Source organism: Rhipicephalus sanguineus, chromosome 7 (genome assembly GCF_013339695.2).
Source record: "Rhipicephalus sanguineus isolate Rsan-2018 chromosome 7, BIME_Rsan_1.4, whole genome shotgun sequence".
Classification (NCBI taxonomy): Eukaryota; Metazoa; Arthropoda; class Arachnida; order Ixodida; family Ixodidae; genus Rhipicephalus; species Rhipicephalus sanguineus.
The window spans coordinates 158,923,226-158,933,406 of NC_051182.1; the positions used below are offsets into that span (position 1 = coordinate 158,923,226).

General features: G+C 49.0%; 1 protein-coding gene across 2 annotated transcripts in view; it reads left to right on the forward strand.

The window, feature by feature from the left end:
* Positions 1–7,664: 7,664 nt before the first annotated feature.
* LOC125759387 (uncharacterized) overlaps positions 7,665–10,181 on the forward strand; it is a 13,815-nt gene continuing 11,298 nt past the window's right edge. Inside the window, exon 1 of one of the 2 annotated variants that reach the window (XM_049418062.1) lies at positions 7,665–7,943. The gene's annotated coding sequence lies outside the window, so the exon portion shown is untranslated. The remainder of the gene's footprint in view (positions 7,944–10,181) is intronic. The other variant, XM_049418063.1, reaches the window with a different exon arrangement.

The following is a 10,181-nucleotide window of genomic DNA, read 5'->3' on the forward strand; positions in this document are numbered from 1 at the left end:
TACTTAACTGCTATGTAGAAGGACGGCGGCATTGGCCAATTCGGCTAACATTCAAACTTTTTGGGGAGCAACGCTAGTGATAACTGAACCAAAGTGTCTGACCGGGCTAGTTGGTATTCCGCGTGGTTTACGAAGCTAGTCATAGCGACAAAAAGAGTGAGACAAGAAATACTGCATTGAGGCTTCTGCGCATTGCTGTGGTTAGATGTTGCGCTGACCGTTTTTACTGACCTGTGTGGGACGATATATCGGCCAGACGAGCAGAATGAGAGGCTGAAGGAGCACCACTATAACGTGACGAGACTGATGTCAGGGCATTTGGAAATACACTGCCGGGATTGCGGTTGTAATATTATTTTTGAGCGGATTTCTGTTGCGTGCAGATGCCAGGATAACATAGCGCGAGAAATAATTGAAGCTCGCGAAATTGACAAGGCTGGTTCTTCGTGCGTAAGCTCTCCTTCGATCTTATTAACAAAAAAAGAGAATAATTTTTCTCAGTACGTTGGGGATGAATGTTATGTTCTGGAGAGGATTAGGCAGTGGCGTAGGTGTTTGTGGAGAGGGCTTGTTCTCTTGTTCCTCCTTTTTTTTGGGGGTGGGGGGGGGGCGATATCTTCTTTGATTTTGATGGTTTTCCACAAAAAAGCAAGCTCACCCAAGAATAAAGCGTTAGTTGAAGTCTGTACTCCGTCCCGAGTCTTCCTTGTGTTTGTTACGCTTGTGCTGATTTACCTCTGAACTGTGCATCACCAGCTAGCCTGCCAGCAAACGTTACTGATCCTTATACCCTCGTAAACTTAAGTACGACCCTCCCGGAGAAAGGGAAAGGCTAAGCAAAGCAAGGGCAGGCAGGTCGAAGGATCGTCGCTAAAGCCTACCGGAATCTCGGTCATTTCATAGGCACCCTACGCTGTCCAGGTAGCGCTTGGATTGTGGTAAGATATAAGGGCGAAATAGTGACAGGCCTCGACGATGTTGTGGTCGTCGTCAATTACCATGGGTTACAAACAGCGCTCGTCGGGAGAAGTGGCTGTGTGCTATTACCGCGGCCCATATGGTGCACTGTGCCCATTTTGTGACGCCCCAATCCGTGATGCCACTGCGACACACTTGCTCTGGACTTGTACAGGCCCACATTTAAGCCATTTTCGCCATCTCCGCGGAATAGGCCCCATGCCTGGCCTACCGCCCGATATTATTGACCGCTGGATTCACGGGCCGTTCCACCATTCACTGTTAGACTTTATGCATGAAGCAGTTTTGCGTGTGTATTTTCGATACCGCGAATTACTACGCCTAAGGGCAAATTCGTCATCACAGGGTGTCGCTGGAGCCGACGTTTCGACAACCGGACTTGTCCTCTTCAAGGCTGTGGCTGAAGAAGACAAGAAAACTGAAGAAGACAAATCCGCTCGTCGAAACGCCGGCTTTAGCCACACCCCGTGTTGACACATTTTTCATCCCTCGTAGCTTCCATGCTCCCTCTGTCTTTTTCTTATGCCTCAGGGTAGAGTTTCGAAATACAAAAAATAAGCTATTCGCCCGATAAAAACGCTTCTGTGTGCCCTGCAATCATTTTAGCAGCCCGAATCGAGAATCATCATCCGTAGGCTCACGTTTTCCCGAAGCGCCGAGACGACGCACTCCCGGTACTCGCCGAGTTCACTGCCTTCGATGAGGACGTCATCCAGGTGCAGGATCTCGACGCAGCTGTGCTGCACCAGGAGGACGCGAACGACAATCCGGGCGTGGTGGCTGCGCGCTTGCAGCATGCGGCCGCCCCTGCCCATGTGGACGACCCATATCAGGGACAGCTTTCTGGGACCGCGGAGTTCTCGCAGCTGCAAGCCGACGTGTCACAGGACGTAATTCCAACGGGACGGATTATCGAATATGTGACAGACGGACGTCGAAACGCTGCTGCTGTTTTCGCCACCAACACCTTTCGCGCTGTAAGGAACGTTCAGACCCAGTCTCGGAATGCGTCGGTTGAGTTATCTCGGAAGCCAGCTCTTCCGTTCCGATGCGTATCTTGTGGCTCATGACGTGGGCCGAAGGTAGCAGGCAGCCGTTATGGCACAGAAGCCCTTGTGCTGCTCAGTGAAAAAGTTTCCCTAAACTTCTCCGAGTTCAAAGGCGAGAGTGGTTTCTTTCTGGCTTCCGCTGCCCCTCTCCCCCTTGCCGCTTGTTTGTTCATAAAACACGTGGACAATGTCAGCACTGAGCGCTCAGCCATCAGGTTCGCGCTTCTCGGATGCGCGCTGTAATATCCGCTTGCACAGTCGAAACCGTTAAAAACAAAGAGAAATCAGTTGATCGCGCATCACAGTCATGCGAGACCAGGCAGACCGGGCGTGGAATGCGTGGCGCAGCAGGGTAGACGAAAATTCACAACCAATGTCCCTCGTAGTTGGACCAATCGTGAGCTTCTTTCCTCATGATGTGACGTGAACATACTGCTGGCGTCAGGAATTGTGTCGAACAGACGGGAAACGCCAGGAGAATATAACGCGCTCGTTCCTTGTGTTTTCAGACGTTGTTTAGGGGCCCTCTAGCTGTAAAAGCCAGACCAAGGTGGCCAGACCAAGCCCAAGCCCAGTGCTTAGCTTGCATGCGGAAGCGGAGAGCAGTATACCCTACCACAGGTCTTGACGCCACATTCAGATATAAATCTGAGTCTGCTCGTTAGGCTACTACTCAAATGGCTGCGGTTTTGTGCAAGTGCGCTGAATTGTTCGTGAAGCTTCTGTCGTCGTACACCAGAAAACTTGGTCTTTAGCTTTAACTCCGAATTATCGAGAAAACGAATTGAAGGCACTCAACGTCAGAGATAAGATGATTCTGCACGCTAGTGACGTTATGACTCTTCTTGTTTACTGTTAAGAATCTTGTCGTTGAGCGTGCACAAATAAAAAGTGCGACGAATCAGACGCACTACTGATTGTAACAGAATAGATACGCGTCGTGTTCACTATAGGTAGGAGAAATTTGTGACTGATTCATATATCGACCACAAAAGAGTCCGAAGACGACGTCGCACCTCGAAGAAAATTATCCTTGCGTAAAACATTCAGAGAAGTTCGAATAAAAAAAAAAGATTCATAGGAACAAGCTATATATACCGTTCGCAGGGGCGTAGCCAAGGGGGGGATTGGGGGGGTTCAACCCCCCCCCCCCCGAAATTTTTCAGTTTTGCTTGCGTATATATACACGCACACATACAAACGCACGCACGAACATACACAAAGTATGGTTTAACCCCCCCCCCCCCCCCCCCGAAAAAAATTTCTAGCTACGCCCCTGACCGTTCGACCTGAAGTAAAACTGCAAGGTTAGCTGTTTGTGCTAAAATACGTAGGCTACATACATTTGCCTTCTCGAGTTGCGCTTGCCAGTGACAGGGAAACTTATGGGCAGGTAATAAATGAAAGAGAGGAAATCTCACACCAGGTCGCAAGCGTGCTTCATAAACGAGAACGGGAGACTGATGGCATTTTGTCTGAACAACTTTATTTACAGCGGAGCCAAAGGCACTTCGAGAGCTATTTCTAGCTGAGCGTTTCCAGCTTTCCCTTCATTGATTTCGATTCAGCTTCTAAAACCTTTTCATGCGGCTAAAGAATTGTATGAGAGGATTCGTGATGCACCGTAACACGTGCTTCAGAACCAGCTCTCACGCGTGTCCATTGTCGCAGGTATAAAAATCTGACGACTCGCCGTTGTTTAGGAGCTCCACGGTGAGGTCTGTAACCACTTGGCGCTGGTTCGAGAACTTTAAAGCACTTATTGTTTGGCGATTGCTCTACGACTGCATAATTATGCGCGACAGCATTTACGACAAACAGCGCTAAAAGCAGGACACTTCCTCCATCCATTGCTCTGACGAGGTCACAGTGTTTCTCTGCAACAGAAACTGAAATTTCTTTATTCACTGTCAGTGCTTCTCTGTGTTTCTCACACTTGAGTTTCTTCAACACGGCGTAGACAGCGTACCCGGCCACATACACCGATACCAGGATAATGTCCATCTCTGACAGCGTTCCCTCAGTGACAATACGTTGCAGCAAGGCCGTGAACATATAGCTTCCCTCTGAAGGTCATGCCATTCCTCATCCCTGGCATTTCTAGAAGTGGTGACCGTCGTGCTTCTAATCACGCTCGGTAGTATATGTGGAATAAACTGCAGCAAAACTCGCCCTGGGGTTCTGTGAAGGAGTGAAGTTGTCAGGTGAAATCGCGTGCAGTCATTTTCTGCGCAGCTCCGCGTCTTGGAAAATCGGAAAACACGCACCTTGCACTTCAAGTCGGAATTGCCACTCCACAGAAGGACACAGAACTTGCTCGGTAAGACGAATTCAATGCCCCACACACGCTGCAGCACGCACGACATTTACAGAACTTCGGAAAAACGGCACACTGCACTGACAGGACCGACGTAAGTACCAACCACGTGAGGCAGCAAGAAACAACCTGACGGATCGGTGTGCTGCCGCACTACTTTCCCTCCGTCATTAAACATAGTGCGCTTTTGAGTAGACAGTTTTTCTCGCTAGGTGCCGATATTTCATTCATAGATAACTGTCACAGGTTTAATTATTGCAGGTTTCTTCCGCCGATTCCGTTTCTTTATTCAGAAAAATGCCGCGACTTCCTTAATGACGACCAGTGACACGTGTTTCGAGTTGTATCCATCCGCGTTTGAGCTGTTCCCTACGCCACCTACGCGACTCACTCGAGCGGGCCACCGGGAACGGGAGAAAGCGAATTCCCGCTGCCGCTGCCTCCACTTAGTGACGTCAACACTTCGAATTCGGTTAGAGTCTAAAAGGTGTTGGCTCGGCACAGCCGCTTGGAGTCGCTTTGCCGCGATGAAGTCCGCTCTGCCCCATGCACATGACGTAATCATGCTACATAAAATCCGTCACATACATACATTACGAACATAACCATACACATGCACACTAACACTAACACAAACATTGAAGTGCTGCTAAGGTGAAAGCCTTGCATTTCTCGTGAGAACGTGGCCTTGTACGAAAACCGCGGCGACGACGCGAAACGTTTCATATATCATCCGTGATATCACAGGTGTGTAACGATCCGCAAAGCGGACGAAGGTATGATATACATACATAATCATGGTCACAGCGGTCGATGCAGTCATTAGAACGTCATTAATCACAACCGAATGAAACCAACAGAAAGTTAAACGAATGAACGCATAGGGGACCTTATTTCTTGTTCTTAATCGTAGTGCAGTAATTACGACAGAAGTTGAAAACTGATTAAAATGGACTTCGGTTTCATTTGGTTGCATCCAACAAAAAACTAGCCCCTCGAACAATTCCCCTTCTTTCATTGTTAGTGGTTGGTAAGCATTAATTAGTGAAGTTGATTAGTAACAGTTATCAGTGATTAGTGAATTGTGATTGATGTGCTTAATTAGCAAAATATAATTACTGACAATTCATTAGTGAAATTTGTGCAGTTAATGAACGTTTAACGGACGTCCACATACATAGGGGTGGACGGCAAAAGTAAACTCTGTACGTCTTTGTACGTCTTTAATGTACGTCTCTGTACGTATTTAATGCAAAGCAAAGGCGCCAAACCTTTCACCTTCGAGTCGTCTTAGCGAATGCGCAAGAGACCCGGTGATTATTCCTTCTGTCTGTGCGAGACATTGTTTGCTCCATCGCTTCCTGCTCGTCCTCCCGCAAAACATGCGCTTGTCTCCGAGCACCTCCTCAACTACAGCGATGACTCATAAAGCAGCTTGGCTCCGCGCAACGTGAGCTCTTGTCGTAACTCTGTAGTGTTTCGTGGCACACAAACGAATGATAACCAGAAAAAGAAATCAAAATATACGCTGGTTAGGTTTTGGTACGTGTAGGCGCCGCATACAGACAATGCAAACCGCACAATCACACGCATCACTGACCCAAGCACGCAGTGATTGCGACCGCCTCCTCGTCCGGCCGTTTTCCGTCACATTTGCTTGCTCAAGCGACGTGACCTGCTATACAGCGAAACTCTCTGATCTAAGGTAATAATAGTACCTGGTGTTTTACCTCCCAAAACCACGATATGACTACGATATGACTACTAACATCACACTGTACTACATGGGCCTCTAGCATTTCGCCTCCATTGAAACGCGACGGCCGCGGCGGGGATCGAACCCGCGACCTCCGGGTAAGCGGCCGAGCACCGCAACCACTGCACCGCCGAGGCGGACTCGGCTCTTAGTTTGCAGCTTATCCCGTACACAGGGCGTCCAAGCTGGAACGTGAAGCAATGCCAACAGGATCAATGCAATCGACTGAGGAGAAAAAGTACCAGAGAAAGAAGATGGCCCTCGCCTTCAAGTCGTCTTAGGCGTCATTTTTACGTAATTGCCGGGGGGGGGGGGTGAAACTCCGCCCCCCCCCCCCGTACTTCAAGAAAAAAAGAATTTCTGGCTACGCTACTGCAGCCCACCTACAATTTACAGCGACTACTTGCAAGAATGAACTTATTAGCGTACGACAAATATTTTTAGTGCTAGTATAACGGCGTCAATTCGTTCTTGCGCGTATACGACAACGCTTTGTGGACTATTCTTGGCTGCGGAAGCGTTTTATTACCGCCTTGTCTCAAGCCGGCGCTACCTTTTCTTGCCGTCGTAACATATGCAAGGCGACGTAGATTATTCGGAGTCGCAGGCGGAACCCTCATCCCCCATTGCTCCGCTCTACGTTGCTGTGCGTGTTCGACCCAAGGGAAATACTCTACAGACATGCGCGCTCATCGACTCACAGCAGCCGGTGAGTTAGAACAGGCCATCCTATTAGCCTTCGCAGAAATAAGAAAAATAAAAAAAAGCTCACCGGGTCCCTTATGCATTCGCCTAATGTAACAATAATTTTGGGAGTTTTATGCGTCCCAAAACCACGATATGATTACGAGGGACGGCGCGGTCGAGGGCTCCGGAAATTCTGACCCGTCTGGTGCCCTTTAACCTACACCTAAATGTCAGTACATGGGCCCCTAGCGTTTCACCTCCATCGAAATGCCGCCGCCGCGACCGGGAGTCAATCGGGAGTCAACCATAACCACTAGGCCACCGTGGCGGGTCCGCATTTCGATGGAGGCGAAATGCTAGAGTCCCATGTACTGTGCCATGTCAGCACACGTATGTATGTACAGTACGTACGTTACGGAACCCCAGGTAGTCTAAATTATACGGAGCCCTAATGATAACGTGGCTTTGGCACGCAAAATCCGAGCAATTTATTAATTATTTCGTGTTTCGCAGCTCCGCGATTCTGGAATCAACCATGCATCAACTCAGTAACGGGTTTCACAGTATTGAGTAGCGCATGCAGCCGAAAACAGAGGCTTCGGATAACGCTCTCGCGAATCGGCGACACGCACTGGTTTGTTCGTGGCATGCGCGGTAGATATGAAACAACGCTCCCGTCAGCCGATCGTGGCCACCTGCGGTTCACGGACGGATGGATATACACGCGCGAGCAAGAAAGAAAAAAAATAAGATTAAAAAAGAGCCACCGCACGACACAAATAACATGTCGAGTGGTGCTGCGATTCCGGCGTCGCTGTTCGCTTGCTGTCTCATCCGTGGTGAAAAAAAAAAAAAAAGCGAGACCGATACAGAACGTAGTCTGATGCGAGCTATAGTCACGTGACCGAGTCAGTCGTCGCTTCTCGGCTTCGCTCCCTCGCCTCTTCCGTTTTTGCGTCGCGAAAGCACATGTCACAGCGGTTTTGTGATAGCCGGTGCGAACGGGAGCCAGCCGGCGGTGTTACCGAATTGCGGCACTCCAGCGAGAACGCCGTGCAGTATTTTAGTGCTTACCTACAGTGTGATTGAAAGTGCGGTGTCCATGCCTCACTGGTGAAGCGGAGCGACTGAAGTGACACCGTTTGCACGAGGTGAGGTACGCACTACGTCAGTGACATCTGCTGTCAACCTAGTTGATGATGCATAGCTTGTAGATGAGAGAGAGATAAAAATCTTTAATGAAAATCCCGGAGAGGTTAGCCTGGTTTGTCGCCTGGCTTGCTACTCCGGGTGTCGGGTAATGAATATAAAATGACACAAACGTACTGGCACAAAGAAGGCACGTTAGGTTAGTTGAAGTCAGCACTCTGTCCTGTGTGTTCTTTGTGTTTCTTTAAGTTTGTGCTATCCTGTCTATTAATGTAGTACTATACGTCCAACTGAACTTCACTTATCGGATCTCAATTATTTTATTAGAAGTTGTGATTTGAATCGCCTTCATGATCCCGTTCACCTGTTCATGCCACAACGCACCATTTATGTTTTACGAAGATTAGATCCTCGAAATCCGTATTTAATGGATGAATGGAAGAACTTTATTGTTTGTCCGGCAGATTAATGAGCGTGGGAAACTTAGAGCGTAGCTCGTGCTGGTTGTTCGCCTCAGGGATAAGGTGGTTGGCGTGCTCGGCTGCTGACACGAAGGTCGCGGGATCGAATCCCTGCCGCGGAAGCCGCATTTCGATGATTATGATTAGGAGGCACGCTCTAGAGGGAAGGGGGGGGGGGGGCTCCGAATTAATTTAGACCACCTAGCGTTTAACGTGCACCTTAATCTAAGCACGCGGGTGTTCCTCACGTTTCTTCCCCGTCGAAGTGCGATCGCCGTGGCTGGGGATCGAACCCGCGCCCTCGAGGTCAGCAACCTGAACGCAGTTTGTTTTTTCCATCATGCGAGAGTATGTTTCATATGCCTCGCGTGATTGGCAAATTCGCTAGATTTCGCCATGCGAAGCTGTTTTCGCTCACCATGCATCACTGAACGGTAGACGTAGACGGAATGCGTCTTCGTGAAAGTGTAGGCGTGCTACGTTGTCTGCAGCATTTATCGCAATGGCTTGGCACATCGATGCGTCTGATTCCCGGTCGCGTTGGCCAAGTTTCAGTGGAGGAAAAAAGAAAAAGAACGAACCTGCAGGTAAATATGGGGGCACGCTAGAGAAACACATGCACATTATCAACGTTCATTATTTGTAAAGTAATTTGGAATCAATACGCGAAGGAGAGTGCACGTTTCTTTAGTTCGTTTCATTTGTATTCGCGCATACGAAAAGCGTACGCGAATCCACGAATAGGTTGAAGCCCCAGCCAACGTCTAGCTGCTGCTCCAATAAAGCAATATATTTGAAACAAGAACATGGCTAGGTTCCAGTAACACACCAATAATGAACACCATGTTGTAATGCGCTTTCTCAATAATTAACACGTAGCGGCATTCTTCGTGAGGTGGTTTCAAATCAGCGCCATAATACAGATCTGACGCTCTGAGGCGTCTCTCATAGCGCCAGCGTGTTTTGCTTTTAGGGCGTTGAACCCTGTAATTGAATTTCGACGTGTCGGTCGGCGTGCCTTCCGCCTTGATTGGGCGTATGAATGATGGGCCACTTGATGCAGTAGGTGTGGTGCGTGCCGGTGAATTAGAAGAGAGCGAAAAAGTCCCGTTAGTTATTGGTTAGTAACCAAGCTTACAAGCTTGGTTACGGTGCTCGGCTGCTGACCTGAAAGTCGCAGGTTCGAACCCGGCCGCGGCGGCGGCATTACGATGGAGGCGAAATGGTACAGCCCCGTGTACTTAGGTTTAGGTGCACGTTAAAGAACCCCAGGCGAACTAAATTTTCAGATTCCTTCACTACGGAGTGCCTCATAATCATATCGGGGTTTTGGGACTTAAAATACCATATTATTATTATCGGCTTACAAGCTTCGGAGGCTCCGCAGTGTTCGTTTACCATATAGTGCGGTGCAGACAAAGAAAAAACAAAGTTGGTTAGATGACGACGCGTTAATTTTTGCGATGTAATGTCACTTGAATGACAGTGCAGAAAACGGATGCACACCGCAAACAAGAAACGCTCGTGGATTCAAAATTAACCCAAAGCCTCCCATTATAGCGTGCCCACGGTGTCAAATGTATAAAGCTTATGCGTTGACGCTGCACGGCGACCGGCAAGGCGCGATCTGATATACCATCGGCCCGCGTCCAACCTCTGATCCCTCCGCCGACTTGGCGCATTGCGCCAAGTTCGAGACAGAAACAGAATTATCTCGTTGCCATGGGCAACCGCCTCGGTGTGCGGAGCGTCCGACGTCACTTGCAGAGACGGGCGCGGCATTA